Raw genomic sequence first — 16,874 nt, 5'->3', positions numbered from 1 at the left:
GTATAGAAAGCAGATGTTATCGTTGGTTCTCACTACATGACTAACACAACACCAGTGACAGGTAGGATAATTTTTTTGTAGTTTACTTTGCATTGTGTTTTAATGAGTCCTTTGATTTACAATAATGTCAACTGTTTTACTCCGACTTGGTCAGGAAAAGTCAGTGGAAATGGTGGTCCATGACAGTAATGTGGTATGGTGGATGTAAAGAAGACCTATTTTCAAGTCCATTTCAGACACTGTTTAACTTTGGGCAAATCATTTGGTCTTTTCTGGACTAGCCTCCTCATCTGTAAATTGAGGGGGTGGTATTTGATGACCTCTAATGTCCAGCTTTGTCTGTGATCCTACAACTATTGATCCTTGAGTATTGTGGATGTTGAAGTGATCAACAGGGGCAACGACAAAGGGGAGCCAGTAATTCATATACGTAGATGTTTATATTTATGTAAAATGTTACATAATGAAGCTTGATTTTGATCAAGTTTCTTTTTTTTTTAATCTACCAGAAGATTTCATGACTTCAACGTGTTTGAAAACTATTGCCTCTCTCCAAAGGAAAAGGGAGATGTAGAACCAGATAGAACCAAGTAGAACCAGATTCTTACACTGTATAAACTGTTTTTTTATTGGGAACAGCAACTTCTCAGGTGTTACTTAGTCCTCTGGGTTACTGGCCTAGCAGGTGGCAATGTGAGGTGGCTGAGTGCTCGATGCCGTAGAAAGGACAGTGTTTTTTATTCTCAGAGAACAAAGACCAAATCATTCTTGTAGGCAGTTTTTCCATTCAAGGGTAAGGACAACTCTAGACCAGGGAGGGGTGTTTGATCTCATTTTATTGTTGTGCACCTCTTAGGCAGTCAAAGTCTACAGGTCTCTTCTCAGAATAATGTATTTTTTTTAAATCTACAATTGAAGGAAATGCTAAATTTCAGCTAGAGATTAATAAAAATAAAGGTGTATTTTTTTCTCATCCAAACTCACAGAATCCCTGAAATCTATTCATAGTTTCCTTCACTTTGCAGCAACAATATATGTGAATCAATTGAAGTGAACATAAAGGAGAAAAAGAAATAGTTTCTCCAGGGACACAGGTACAACCACATGCCCTGGGGAGACTGTGTGCCCCCAACCTCATATCAGGCCTCCTTTGAGGTTCTCTTGTCTTAATCTCACATCTATATTTATGATGGTGTTCCCCTTGGGCAGAGGAGATTGCTACTCGTGGTGAGTTTGAGTTTTATTTTGTTTTGTTTTTGAGAGTTGGGGGGGATACTATAATTGGGTGGTACAAAGTCCCAGACTTCCCATACAACAGAAAGGAATTTGTCTGATTTCAACAGTGCTCTGAAAATATACAGTATGTCATTTATGTGGCATGTACTCACTTAGCTTCCCCACCCCACCCCCAACAGGAGTTTCCACAGAGACCCTAGGTCCCTGGCACACTAAAGCTGTTTTCTCTTTTGTGTAGGAAGGGTTGAATAGGAACTGCAGGTGAGACACACCTGATGCCCAAGAGCTAGTACAGTACCCAGATATGTCTACCAACCCCTGGGGAGCTCCAGAACTAGAGGAGTCTGATTCGGTCTGAACAGCCCAGTTTTCTAAAAAAACCAAAAAAACAAAAAAAAAACCAAACCACTTGGTTATGCTAAGAAATCAGTCACCCATAAAACATATGACCCCCAGAGAATACAAGTGCCAGCCTAGTGCTTGCCTTGAAGAAACTCTTGTTTAGTGGAAGGCAAACATCAACAGCTTTGACTTCACTATACTTCAAAATTGTGGAGCTGTCTGTCCAACAAAGATTCCAGATGGTTAAAAAAGATACTATACTCTGAGTTCATCTATTTTGATTTTAGGACTCCCCTTTCTATTTAACACTAGTTATTTGGAAAATGAATTTTTTTACTTAAAAAATGGATAATTCTGTCTTAAGAGTATCATGGTACCCATTGAGATACTTGGAGACATTCTGGAATGTTATGAAATCAAGGATAGGAATGACCGTTCTAAAGCAAAGATGATCGCTGAAGGGGCAAGGGATTATAGTGAGAAATCCATCTGATTGTCAGCACAGCAAAACAAATCAGCAAACATTCTGTAGAGTGAAGAAATACTATTTTTGCTTATATATGTATAGATATTTACATACACACATACACACACACACCTAGAGTTAGAGAGAGACAAACAGAGACAGAGAAGGAGGGAAGGAGAGGGAGAGGGAAGAGGAGAGAGAAAGAGAGAGAGAGAGAGAGAGAGAGAGAGAGAGAGAGAGAGAGAGAGAGAGAGAGAGAGAGAGAGAGAGGATAGAGAAGAAGAGGGAGAGGGAGAAGAGAAAGGGGAAAGGGAAGGAGAGAGAGAGGGTGAGAGAGGTATGCTATTGTGCTATCATGTCCCCTCCCAGTTGGGCTCCTGACTTTCCTGACTTCACTACATTTCAAAGTCATGTTTCCACTGTTATCTCATCCTAGAACTTTCCTCATCACCTGAGGCCTCTTTGCCTTCCAACATCCTACACTGTGCTCCCTGCTCACCATGAAATATCCTTCTGCAAGGACCACTCCATCCTTCTCTCATTGATGAGTTGCTTCTAGAGTTTCCATTTTGTGAAGGGGCCAGGTCAACCTCCATTCCTTCCAGGCTCTGCTCCTGAATTTCTGGATTCCAGAATCATGCTCTCATACCAGGTATCTTCAGCTTCCCACCCCACCCCCAGCCTTTCCAGTTCCCTTTTGCATGTTGAAGTCCCCCATTAGAACAAAAGCATCTTGAGTACAGGAACTGTTATTCTTTTTGCACAATGTTTGGCACATAGTAAGCACTTAATAAATGCTTGTTTCTTTCTCTTTCTTTGTGATTAATAAAATAAAAACTCATTTAATCTATCCAATTTTAATAGCATTTATTAAGTGGCTTTCATTTTCAAGGCACCGTGCTGAGTTCACAAAGATAGAAATGTAATAGTCCCTGGCCTTAAGGAGCTTATACTCTTCTTGGGGTGATATAACATGTAAATGGATAAACATATCTACAAGAATTTGAGGAAGAAAAGAATACTAACACTTAAGGAGACTGAGATTAGGTTTCTCATAAAAAGGGGAACATGAGCTAAGCCTTGAAGGGAACTGGAGATTCTAAGGGGCACAAGGTGATCAGGGAGTGTACATTAGGTATTGGGGAAAGCCTATATACAAAAGTGCAGAGGTGGGAGATGGAATGCTGAATTTGAGAAATAGCAAGTGACCGTTTTGACCAGAATATAAAGTTTGTGAGAGCAATGTGCAATAAATCCTTCTAGGTAGGTTGGAATCAGACTGTGAAATACTTTAAGCGCCAACATAAGATGGACTTAATCATAGTGTTGGTAAGGAGCCATTAACTCTTTTTGAGTGAGGGAGTGGTTTTGGCAGCCATATGGTAGATAGATTAGGAAGGACATGGAATGGAATCCAGATATCCAATTAGGAATGCTATTGCAATATTCTAGACAAAAGGTGGGGAATGTCTGAATTAAATGAGTGCTAGACACAGGAGATGAAGTGTGAGGTACTAAGAGACATTCAGTTTGGCTAGATTGTAAAGTAAAGGAAGGGAAATAAGGTAAAACGAGTTTTAAAAGATAGTTTAGGGGCAGATGGTGAAGGGTTTTAAAAGCCAAATAGGGGAATTTATATTATGTCTCTAAGCAAATAAGGTATCATGTAAGTTTATTGAGTAGTTACATGGTCATATATGAACTTAAATATAATTTAAATGTAATCTCCAAGGGTCATTAATGTATCCTATTTATTAGAACAGGTGGTTCAGAAGGGAATTTTGCCTCAATGTACACAATCACAGAATGTTAGACATAGAAAAGGTTTTTTAAATCTTAGGATTTAGAGTTATAAGGGAAAGAATCACAGAATCAGAGAATATTAGAATTAGAAGACACACAAGGGACCATCTAGTCCAGCGCTAAATCTGACAGAGATTCCCCACTACAATATATCGAACGACTGGTCATTTGACTTTCTCTTGAAGACTTCAGCTGAGAGGGAGCAAACTATAAATGATCAAATCTAATCTCCCTCATTTACAGAGGAAGCAATTGAACCCAGATAAGAAGCCCAGGATCACAGGAGTAGAACATAGCAGAGCCGGGATATGAATGTAGCCTTACCAGCTCCAAATTCCATGCTCCAACATGCTCATATAATCTGCTCCAATAATATTATAACTTAAGAAACTGAGGTTCAAAGAGTTGAAGGGAATTATACAGTTAGTCAGAGGCAGAGCCAAAACTCATGCTTAAGTCTTCTGACTTGAAGTTTATCTCCCTTGCCTGGCATACAGCGAGAACTTTATATAGAGATCGCTTCTCAAACTAAACTGCCAAGCATTCAAATTCTGCTTCAGAGAGCGCTGCTCCAGCAGGCTGGCCACTTTGTTCATACGCAAAATGTACAATTGCCAAGACACTATTTTATAGAGAACTCACACAGGGTAAGTACTCACATGGTGGTCGGAAGAAGCAATACAAGAATTCTCCCAAGGTCTCTCTTAAGAGCTTTGGAATCTATTGTGTGACATGGGAGACACTGGCACAGGACCCCTCAGCAGGGCATGCTCTCATCAGAGAAGGTGCTGTGCTCCATGAACAAAACAGAATTGAAGTAGCTCAAAAGAAACTCAAGACATGCAAATCTAGAGAATCCACCCCAAATGTTCACATTGACTATTTGTGTTGGACCTGTGGTAGGGCATTCCAAGCTCATATTAGTCTGATCAGCCACAGTTGGGCACATTACAACTTGACTCTAGCATAGTGATGTTATTTTGGTCTTTGAGAATGAAGGACAACAAACAAACAACCAGTGGGAACTTTATAGATGCTTATTGGTTGGTTGGTTATATTTCTCCCAATGTGCTTCTTATATATCTGCTAATGTCAATGCTGTATTTTCAAATTAGTTTACAAGACTCTTGAATTTTGAAACTAGAAGATATCTTAGTGGTTATCTTGTCTAATGTTCTCATTTAATAAATTTAATTCAATTCAGAAATAACAAACATTAAGCTTCTAATATTCTCAAGGCTCAAAAGATGAAATGGGTTCAAAGGTAGCAGAAATTTGTCTGTGGATGGTAGTAGAGGCAGATTCAGAATCTCTTGGCTTGTGCCCTTTGTACTCCCCGTACTTCTTATAGTCCTTGTTCAAGGAGGATGATGAGAGGATCATAGATGTAGAGCTGGGAGGGATTTTGGAGGCCATCGAGTCCAACTCTCTCATTTTTACAGATGAGGAGACTAAAACACAGATAAATGATTTGCCTAGAATCACAGAGCTAGTAAATGTCTCAGGGAGCATTTGAACCCATGTCTTTGTGACTGACTCCAAAGCCAGGGCTCTGTCTACTACATCATGCTACGGCTAATTCTTTCTGGTATGATGCAAATGGGATACGATACTAAGAAGCACAGTGTTCAAATTAGGTCCTTGCCTCTACTGAGTAGTGTTCCCAAAAGTTTTCTAAGGCCCTCTTAATGACCCAGGTAACAGCTTCGTAGCCATTTGGGGAGCAAGTAGGGCAACTTCTATATTCTACTCTAAGAGGCTTCCTTCCCAAATGTCTGCCAATGTGAAGATCCCTAATTGAGCTCCAGATCATCCATGAGGGGCAGCCCCCTACTGACTCACCAGCTGGTCCTATTGGTCCTTGTGGCCTAATTCCAGCCTACCATAGTTCTAGTGTAGGAATTTTACAACAAGATTTGGAAATTGGGAATTCTGTGCTGTCAGAGTCTAAAAGTTAGTAGAAGCAGGATTTCAAATGTCCATTACAGTGCAAACTTTTTGATGGAGAGGCAGGATGGTATAACGAGAAATTCAAAAGAATTAAGATAAAGTTCTAGTTCTGCAACTTTTTAGCTGGATGACTTTGGATGAACCTCTAAGGTCTTTTGAAGTACTAATCAGTAATTTGCTGGGACCAGCTTGTACCAGCTCTTGAGAGATGATTGTTAAATTTTCAGTATGAGTATTTATATCTCAAAAATGAAATCAGCAAACAATACAAAGTTATCTATTGTTCTGCTGATTAGCTGGGCTTAAGAAATAGAGAAAATGTTAATCATGTAAATTAAACCTAAAAATGTGTCTTGTATGCATTTTTTTCTAGAAAGTAAGTTGTTAAACATTTTCTAGTACGCCACTGATCAGCATCATATGATAACTATCTTTTTATATCTAAAGGGCTTCTTTTATCTGTGGAAAAGATTTTATTTTTCCTGTTTGATATTCCTCAAATATCCTGGCTTCCCAAACCATCCATCTTCTAAACTCCTATACCCATTATCTTCATTCCAATCCGTCATCCATAGGGACGTTTATATATCTGATCATCTATAGCCACCATGATCCATAACTTTGAAACCCCTCTCTCTAATCATAACTTCCTATCTTTCTCTCTTCTTCACTCTTGCTGAGCCTATTTTTCGTCTTTACTGAGATCTCCATTTCCTTCATCCCTCCCTCTTTTCTGTTAACTATCCTTCTCTGGCCTCATTTTCCTCTTTTCACAGCCTTGGCAATTTAGCAGACTAGTTCAAATATGAACTATTGCATTATATTCCACTCTTGGATCACTTGCCCCTTTGTCCTATCATCAGTAAAGTTGTGTCAAGCCCCAACCTAGGTTGCCCCCATCATACTCTTTCTCTCCTCCTAAGGGGAATGTTATTTGAATGCTACTAGAGAAAGTCTCAACTCCAAGGTGACTGGAGCCACTAACATTCACATTATCCGTTCTCAACTAGTTCATTACTGCATGACCGTTCTTTTTGTGTTTTCTCATTATCATACTATCCTACTTTCCATAACCATTAGTGCAAAACTTCTCTCCTTAAGCCCCAGAAACCATCTATCTTACCTTCCTTCTCTTCTTTCTGTTTCTCTTTCTACTCCTCCTTCTCCTTCTCCTCCTCCTTCTTCTCCTCCTTCTCTTGTTCCTTCTCATCCTCCTCCTCCTCCTTCTTCCCCTCCTCCTCCTCCTTTTCCTCCTATTCCTCCTTATCATGCTCTTTCTCTTCTTCCTCCTTCTCCTCCTCCTTGTTCTTCTCTATCTCAAGCCCAAATATCTCACCCATTTCTGGAAGAACATCTGGAAGTACAAGTTTACATTAACAGACCCAGTCCAAAAACTGATCAACATGAACGTTTTAACCTATTCCATTTTTCCTGATCTGGGCTAGTCCCCCACCCACCTCAGTCCCCAGTCTTGGCAGCCTGGTAGCCCCTCCTTGATTACTAGGAGATCACCATATTTGTGATGGACTAATGCCAATACCCAAATGAATTTAGCCCTACTGCATCTCAGAACTCCCAAACTCAAGTGACCTACAGCCTCAGCCTTCCTAGCACCAAGGAATACAAGAGTCCATCACAATGCCCATTAGTAGAAGTCCTTGCTTTCTACTTTACCAAATATGTTCTGTCCAGTCTGCCTCTTTTCCCCTACTCTAACCTCAAAACCCCTCTCCATCATCACCCCACTCTAATCTCTTTTTTTCTAATCTTGGAGGAAGCATCAGCCCTTCTCCTTTCCCAGGCTAAATCTTCTTTTTTGTGTTGTTGATTCCCATCCTTTTCTTTCTCCTTCAGAAGGGGGTCTACGTAGCAGTTATAGTAGTGACTATGTAAGTTGAAAGAAGTAAATAAATGTGAGAAATAAAATTGATATAACGTAGGAACTGATCACATATAGGGGATGAGGGAGAGAGGAGAATCGAGGATGAAATTGTAAAGTAAGGAAATAGAGAGAATTAATAGGCAATTCTTTCTAAGAGCTCAGCTGAGAAAGAGAGAAGATAAGACAGTACCCTGAGGGGATAGCAGCTTCAAATGAAAAGTTTTTTTGGGGGGGGTTAGTTTTCTTAGGGAGATTTATGTTAGGGGAGAGATAGTAAAAAGGGTGAAATGATAATTAGAGCAAAGTAGCAAGATAAGTCCAAACAAATTATTGATTTTTTTGTATGTTACCAACAATTGTTGTGTTTGTCCTTTGTTCTCTAAGAGGACCATGATATCAAGATGATGACATGACTTGCAGTTGACTTTGATTTGAGTGAGTGAGGGCTGTTCAAGGTCACCAAACTTACTTTCTTCTCCAGAGCCTACTGGATCCAGTGACCCAGCAGGGAGAGCACTAAAAAGAATTTCCATTTGTAATAGCTACAGAGGATATAAATTATTTTGGTGTCTACCTACTATGGCACACAGTAGGTACTATGAGATACCACTACAAACATTCTAAATATATAAATTCAGACTTGAATAATTGAAAAGATATTAGCTGTTCATGGTTGAGTTATGCTAATATAAGAAGAATGACAATACCACCTAAGCTAATTTAATTATTCAATGCCATACGCTCAAAATACCAAAGGATAACATTAAAGAGTTAAAAAAAAATAACAAAATTTATCTGAAGGAAGAAAAGACTAAGAAATTCAGGGAAATAATGAGAAAAGGGAGAGTAGAAAAGGGACTACCAGTATCATATCTCTAATTATACCACTAAGTAGTGATTATCCTAACTATATGATACTGATTAAAGAACAGAGAAATTATCATTGGAATAGATTGGGCACACGGCATATAGAAGTAAACAAAAATAGCAGCAAAATATTTAGTTAATCTAAACCATTTCCCCCCATCCCCCCCAACTGGGGCTAAGACATCCTAGATGACGAAAACTGCTTTGAAAAATTGAAAGGCAGACTGGATGAAATGAGACCTAAACTGACATTCCACAACATATATAAAGATAAGTTCCAAATAGATACATGATGGCTATAAAATATCACATCATAAACAAATTAGAGGTGCAAGGATGGAAACATATGGCAACTATGGATAGAGGAGAAGTTTATCACCAGATAAGAGACAGATAATGAAGGAAAAAATGAGCAATTCTGATTATATAAAATTTAAAATATTTTGCATAAAGTTAGTGCAATTAAAATTAGAAGGGAAACAGTTAACTGGGAGGAAAAAAAATCTCTGCAGAAATTTTATCTTATAAAGGTCTCATAGTCATGATATAGAAGGAACTGATGCAAATATATAAGAACAGGGACCATTCCTCAATAAATGGTCAAAGGATATGAATAGGTATTTCTCAAAGGAAGAAATCCAAGTTATTAACAGTGATATAAAAAAAAATGTTCCAAATGAGAAATGCACATTGAAACAACTCTGAAGTTCTACCTCATACTCGTTAGATTGGCAAAAATGACCAAAAAAAAATAAAAGGAAATTGTTAGAAGGGCTGTGGGAGAACAAGAATACTAATATACTTAAATATATCTGAGAAGTCATTAAATTGTGCGTAACCTTAACCTCAGACACTTACTGGCTGTGTCACCCTGGGCAAGTCAGTTAACCTTGTTTGCTTCAGTTTCATTATCTGTAAAATGAGCTGAAAAAGGAAATGGCAAACCACTTCAGTATCTTTGCCAAGAAAACCCCGAATAGGGTCACAGAAAGTCAGACACAACTGAAAAGCTACTTCACAACAACCACAATCTATCACCCCCACCCTAAGATTAAACAAAGGAAAAAGGACATACCTACAAAAGTATTTATAGCAGTTCTTTTTGAAGTGACAAGGAACTGGCAACTAATATTAGAATTGTTTATCCATAAATTATGGTAAATGAATGTAACAGAATATTATTGCACCATTTCAGAGAAATCTAGGAAGACTTATATGAACTTATGTCAAGTGAAGTGAGCAGAACCAGGAGAAAAAATGTATACAATAAAAATAATATTAATACTGAAAAACAAGTAAGAAAGATTTAAGAACTCTGGTCAATGCAATGATCAACCACAACTCCATAGGACTGATAATAAAGCATGCTACCACCTTCACGCAGTGAGATGATGAGCTCATGATGCAAAATAAGGCATATTTTTGGACAAGATCAGTCTAATGGTAATATATATTTTGTATCATGATTTTTATTTTCTTTCCATTTTTTGTAAGGGGGCAGATGATGGGGGTCATTGATAGGATTACCTAAATGAAAAAAAGAAGAGAAAAAATGGGGTCATTGAAACTATTATTTTTAAAATGCACTGAAGAGACCATGACGATCAGTACGATCAGTGGAAGAGACAAGCAGGACAGCTTTGAAAGCAACATGTTGAATGTGTTGTGTACTTGGAGGGAGACTCAGGCTATTTGTGGTATACATTCTTGACTTCCTGCGCAATCCTTATCTTCTGTTCTGCTTTGTATTTGGAAATGCTCCTCTTACTGGTGCTTGTCCTTGTGATGAGAGACTGGTTAATGAAGGTCCAGACCTAAAGTTTGGGTAACAGGATCTACCTGTCACAACTCCCACAGAGGGTCTGGTTATCTGACTTCTGGAAGTGTAGATGACATACGATGGAGGGACCATGCTCCCCAGGTCAGAGCATGTACAGGTATTCTATAACTGTGTACTGTCTACTTACTGGGTGATGAAGAAAACTCTTTTGACTAGCTACCAATCCAAAACTGAATGTTTTGTTTCTTTGTTTGTTTTTTACTGACTAAATCACTCTCTCTTTCCTGGTGGCATTTGGAAGAAGACAGGTTCTTTCTGCCTTCCCCCTACGGGGAGTCATTATATCCCCACTTGGATGCCATGTGTCCAGGATTTGTGTTGCTTCTGTCCCTTTTGTGTCTCTTTTCTGACTCTGAGGAGAAGGACTTGAAAAGACTAGGTGGTCCAGTTAGTGGAGCATTGGTGCTGGAGTCAGGAAGACCTCAGTTTGAATCTGACCTCAGATACCTAATTAGCTGCATTACCCTGGGAAAGTCACTTAAGCTCTGTTGCATCCACCTCCCAGAGTTGTGATGATCAAATGAGATAAAATATTAAATAATAATAATAAAGTGCTTAGCAGAATACCTGACACATAGTAAGTACTATTTAAATGTGAGCTATTTTTATTGCTATTCTCATTATTCTCCAGAAGATCAGAGGAGCCAACAGAAGTTCAGTGGCAGAGTTAGTGACTGCAGCAGAGCTAGGTTAAGCATCAGGACAGCCCTGATGTAACCTGCAGGATCATTTCCCACAGTGGATCATCTCTGGAACCAGGACAACATGTCTTAGAGAAAGGGAGTGACTAGTCCAGCAGCAATATCATCCTATATACCCAGAAGTGAATTTGATGAAATTAATGTTTGTTTGTAGCAGCTACTTTAATTGTAGCCCACTTTCCACCAGGGACCGAGGTGGTAGAGGGGAGAGTATTACCTGAGTTTGGTAGGTGATTTTGTACTTTAGTTCTCGTTCTATCTTTTTAGTTAAATACACCTCTGTCAAAGCTAATTGATATTAACAATATTGGGGTGCTGATCACTAGAGAATGAGGTAACCCATAGAAATTGTGACTCAAGTGTACAGAATGGTTTCTTTCAATACCACCAATCCCTTAGGGGTACTCTTAGAACCTAGAGGGGGAAATATAACCAACTTCACTCTGACCTGCTAAATGTGTCTGTGGGCTGGGAGAAGAGGTTCAGTCTTGCTACATCAAAATCAGAATTTTTTAAAAAGTAAAAGTTAAGCAAAAGATAACAAGAAAGTCAACATTATATCAGGAATTCCAGAATTAGATGTCCTCTGAGATTCCTTCTAGTTCTGGAATTCTATGATTCTATCAGAATAACATTTTACAAGTCAGTTCCCTCTTTGGGACTTAATTTCTTCATCTATAAAATGAATAGTTTAGCTATTGTTGTTGAGTCATTTCAGTTGTGTCCAACTCTCCCTGGGGAGACCCCATATGAGGTTTACTTGGCAAAAATACTGAACTGATTTGCCATTTCCTTCTCCAGCTCATTTTAAAGATGATAAAACTGAGGCATGTAAGGTTAAGTGACTTGCCCAGAGACACGTAGCCAGTAAGAGCCTAAATATAGATTTAAACTCAGGGAGATGAGTCTTCCTGACAAGAGACCCAGTACTGTATCCCCTGCACCAACTAGCTATGGGCTAGGTGATTTTTAAGTTCCCTTCCAGCCTCAAAGCCTAGAATCCTAAAGAGATTCCACTTGTATTTTATTCCTCTGCAAAGTGTGATGATAATGAGTGATGATAACAGTAATAACAATGACTTAATGAAATTCTCTGATGCTGATGAGTCAGGGACCTAATGATTCTGACTCATCTTGATTGCTTTTAAATGGAGGATAAATGAGAGGATGAAGAAACTGCTAATGCCAAGGGTGGGAAGCCACTTAAGATATAATTATTATGGAATGGCAAAGGGATTCCAGGTCATAGATTCCTGAAATACTGTTCTTCTACAACTATAATTGACATCCAATGTGGGTCCCAAGGGATACTGTGCCACCTGATTGAGAGTTTAATGAACTAGAACTCACTAATTCTTCAGTGAACAAGTGGTGGTTAAGACAAAAAAAGTCATGCTCTTGTCAGTGAGCTGTATTGATCTCAGTGGCTTGCCCTGATTGAATGCCACTGAAATGCTATCTGTGTCCACATTCTCCATCATGGATGTTTGAGGGCATTAGGTCAATTGAGGAAGAGAAAGAGAGAGACTAATGGCCTATTATTGAATTATTTCTCTCTTAAATATCCATTGCTTTTCATCTATAATAATATAGCTTTCTCTATTGACTTGAAATGAAATTTATATTACTCTCTCCTGGGTAAATGATATTACTGCTGATTGGGATTAATAATAAAATTAAACATATATCTGTGTGTGTGTGTGTATGTGTGTGTGCTTGTGCACGCGCGTATGTGTGTAGGGGCAAGAAATGAATTAATTATCAATTCATTATTTCTTCCATTCAGTAAGTATTTATTATTATTTTTAAATGTTTAATTGGTACTTCTTTGCATTACTGTCATTTCCCAATAAAGTCTCTAATAGAAATGTCCCCAGTAAGGGAGAAGCACAATAAAGTAAAATAAACTTACACATTGACCATTTCTGAAAATATAACCCTCATTCTATACCCATGGTGCTGTAGTGCAACACTTCTCTACTGAGAGGACAGAAGTATATTGTGTTAACAGCTTTCTAGAATCAAGATTAGAGTAACTAGGTGGCCACAGTGGATAGAGCACTTGACTTGGAGTGAGGAAGATCTGAGTTCAAATTTGGTCTCAGACACTTACTGTGTGACCTTTGGCAAGACACTTAACTCAGTTTCCTCATCTGTAAGATGAGCTGGAGAAAGAAATGTCAAACCACTCTAGTGTCTCTGCCAAGAAAACCTCAGATGAGGTTATGAAGAGTCAGACATGACTAAATAGCAACTATGACAACAGAATGAAGATTAGTCACCACATTGCTCGGATTTTTCTTGTCTTTTTAATTTAAACAGCTGCTGCTGATTAGTTTATCTATTCCTTAATTCACAAATAATACAAGTTTCACTTTATTTTTCAGAGAATCATAAAGTCTCAGATCAACAGAATCTCAGAGTTGGAAGAAATCTTAGAAGGTCACATATAATCCAATCTTGTGGTAGAAAAAGAATTGGATTAGAAGTCAAAGGACTTGAGTTCAGATCTTTTTTTAAATTTTATTATTATTATTATTTTATTTGTTTTCAGTGTTCTACAATCACTTCCATGTATCTTAGATTTTTTCCACTTCCTCCCCTTCTTTCCCTCTCCCTCCCTGAGATGGCATACAATTTTATATAGGTTCTACACATACATTCCTGTTAAACACATTTTCACCTTAGTCATGTTGCATAGAAAAATTAAAATGAATAGGAGAAATCATAAAACAAACCAAAGCATAATACAAAAGAAAATAATCTGCTTCATTCTGAGATTGAATTCCATAGTTCTTTCTCTGGATGTGGAAGGCATTTTGCCTTAAGAGCCCATTGGGAATTTTTTAAGTCCTTGCATTGCAATGAAGTACTGAGTCTACCAGAAAAATTCCTCACACACTGTAGTTGTTGCTGTGTACAAAGTTCTCCTGGTTCTGCTCCTTTCATTCCACATCAGATCATATAAGTCTTTTCAGGCCTCTCTGAAGTCTTCCTGTTCATCATTTCTTAAAGCACAATAGTATTCCATTACATTCATATACCACAATTTATTCAGCCATTCCCCAATTGATGAGCATCCCCTTGATTTCCAGTTTTTGGCCACTACAAAGAGAGCTGCTATAAATATTTTTGTACATGTGGGACTCTTTCCCATTTTTATGATCCCTTGGAGATACAGTCCTAGAAGTGGTGTTGCTGGGTCAAAGGGTATGCACATTTTTGCAGCCCTTTGGGCATAGTTCCAAATTATTCTCCAGAATGGTTGGATCAGCTTATAGCTCCACCAACGATGAATTAGTGTTCCAATTCTTCGATATCTTCTCCAACATTTATCATCATCCTGTTTTGTCTTGTTAGCCAGTTTGATAGGTGTGATGTGGTATCTCAGAGTTGTTTTGATTTGCACTTCTAATCAATAGTGATTTAGAGAATTTTTCCATATGACTATAGATAGCTTTAATTTCTTCCTCTGAAAACTGCCAGTTCATATCCTTTGACCATTTATCAATTGGGGAATGACTTGTATTCTTGTACATGTGACTCAGTTCTCTCTGTATTTTAGAAATGATTCCTTTATCACAGATACTAGTTGTAAAAACTCTTTCCCAGTTTTCTGCTTCCCTCCTAATCTTGGTTGCATTGGGTTTAGTTGTACAAAAACTTTTCAATTTAATCAAAATTATCCATTTTGCACTTCATAATGTTTTCTATCTCTTGTTTAGTCAAAAATTCAATAAATTTGATACACTCATTTATACCTAGATCATGTACCCATTTGGACTTTATTCTTGTGTACAGTGTCAGGCATGGGTCTATGCCTAGTTTCCATCACACTGTTATCCAGTTTTTCCAGCAATTTTTGTCAAACCGTGAGTTCTTCCCCCAGAAGCTGGGGTCCTTGGGTTTATCAAACAGTAAATTGCTATATTCATTGACTACTGTGTCTTGAGTACCTAACCTATTCCACTGGCTATTTCATAGCCACTACCAAGTGGTTTTGATAACTGCTGCTTTATAATACCATTTGAATCTGGTAGAGCTAGGTCACCTTCCCTAGTATTACTTTGAAAACTAATGAGTTTTCCTGATATTCTGAACCTTTTGTTCTTCCAGATGAATTTTGATATTATTTTTTCTAGCTCTAGAAAATAATTATATGATAGTTTAATTGGTATGACACTAAATAAGTAAATTAATTTAGGTAGAATTGTCATTTTTATTATATCGATTTGACCTACCCATGAGCAAGTGATGTTTTTCCACTGACTTAGATCTGACTTTATTTGTGCAAAAAGTGTTTTGTAATTGTGTTCATATAGTCCCTGGATTTGTTTTGGCAGGTAGACTCCCAAATATTTTATAGTGTCTACCCTAGCTTTAAATGGGATTTCTCTTTCTATCTCTTGTTGTTGGGTTTTGTTAGTAATATATAGAAATGCAGAAGATTTGTGTGGGTTTATTTTGTAACCCGCAAATTTGCCAAAGTTGTTTATTATTTCAAGTAGTTTTTTACTTGATTCTCTGGGATTCTTTAAGTATATCATCATATCATCTGCAAAGAGTGATAACTTAGTTTCTTCTTTGCCTATTTTTGAGTTCAAATCTAGAATATTCTTCTGATCATCTGTGTGTGTGTGTGTGTGTGTGTGTGTGCCTTTAGGATTCCTGTGCACATGAACCATATCTCCTCTACAGCATACCCAATGATTCACCCTCCATGTGAAGACCCCCAGGAAACCCATTAGGTATATACCTTGGGATATAGAGTTTTTGTTCTTGCTCTTAATCTTTTTTTTTATGATGAGCTAGATTCTGCCTCTCTTCCTCTTCCTCTTGAAGGAGGCACCACTTTCATTTTTTGGTGGCATATCTAAGTTTCAGGGTCAGTTTTGGGAGCATGAGCAAGTCTCTCTTTTTAAAAATAGATCTTTATGGATTTTTTTTATGTCACCTGTATTTCCCTCTGCATTCCTCCTCTCTTCTTCCCAGAAAACTATCCTTTGTACAAAAAGTTTTCCTTTTCTTACTACTGAAACTTAAATACACAATAAGAAAAGAAAAAGAAACATTATAAACTTAAATACAAAATATGGAAAGAAAATATGTCATGTGCACAACAGAACATGAGAGGATTCAAAATATATACCAATAAATTTTCATTGCAAGAAAGCCTATATAATAAATACTATGTGTTATGTTGAGAGCTGTCTATCTTTTCTTTGCTTCCTTGTTAGTTTACTTTTGCTCTCTGCTGTGCACTTTACACTTTGTTCCCTTTTCCCCTTTCCTCCCCCCTCTTCCAAAGGCTATAATTAAATATGTTTATATTTGAATATAGACATTTAGATGCATATATATACATACATATATACGTATATAGATACATGTTTTCCCCAACAAATTCTACTACTGATTTTTGTTTTTATGTTTGTGTGTAATGTTTATTTCCTCTCTCCTACCTCCTCTAATTTACTTCTACCTACTTCCTTGCCCTCTCCTCCCCTCCAAGGATCCCTTCTTGTCTTCCCATTCCTATCAATCTAAACACCCTTCTATACTCTCCCTTTAACCTATTGCATCATCCTCCCCTCTAGAGATCCCTCCCTTATCTTCTCCCCTTTCCTATCCTCTTAGCATTTTATTTCTTTCTGAATTAAGAAGAGTTTGTATTCTTCTAGATATATATGAATTATTTCCACTTGAATCCGTTTCCAATGAAAGTAGGTTTCCAAAACTACCAGCCCTTCTCCCCCATCTAATTCCTCTGCATAGGTTCTTCCTCCT

Source organism: Notamacropus eugenii, chromosome 4, assembly GCF_028372415.1.
Source record: "Notamacropus eugenii isolate mMacEug1 chromosome 4, mMacEug1.pri_v2, whole genome shotgun sequence".
Taxonomy (NCBI): Eukaryota; Metazoa; Chordata; class Mammalia; order Diprotodontia; family Macropodidae; genus Notamacropus; species Notamacropus eugenii.
The sequence above is the reverse complement of the archived record's forward strand: the minus strand, read 5'-3'. Positions refer to the sequence as shown.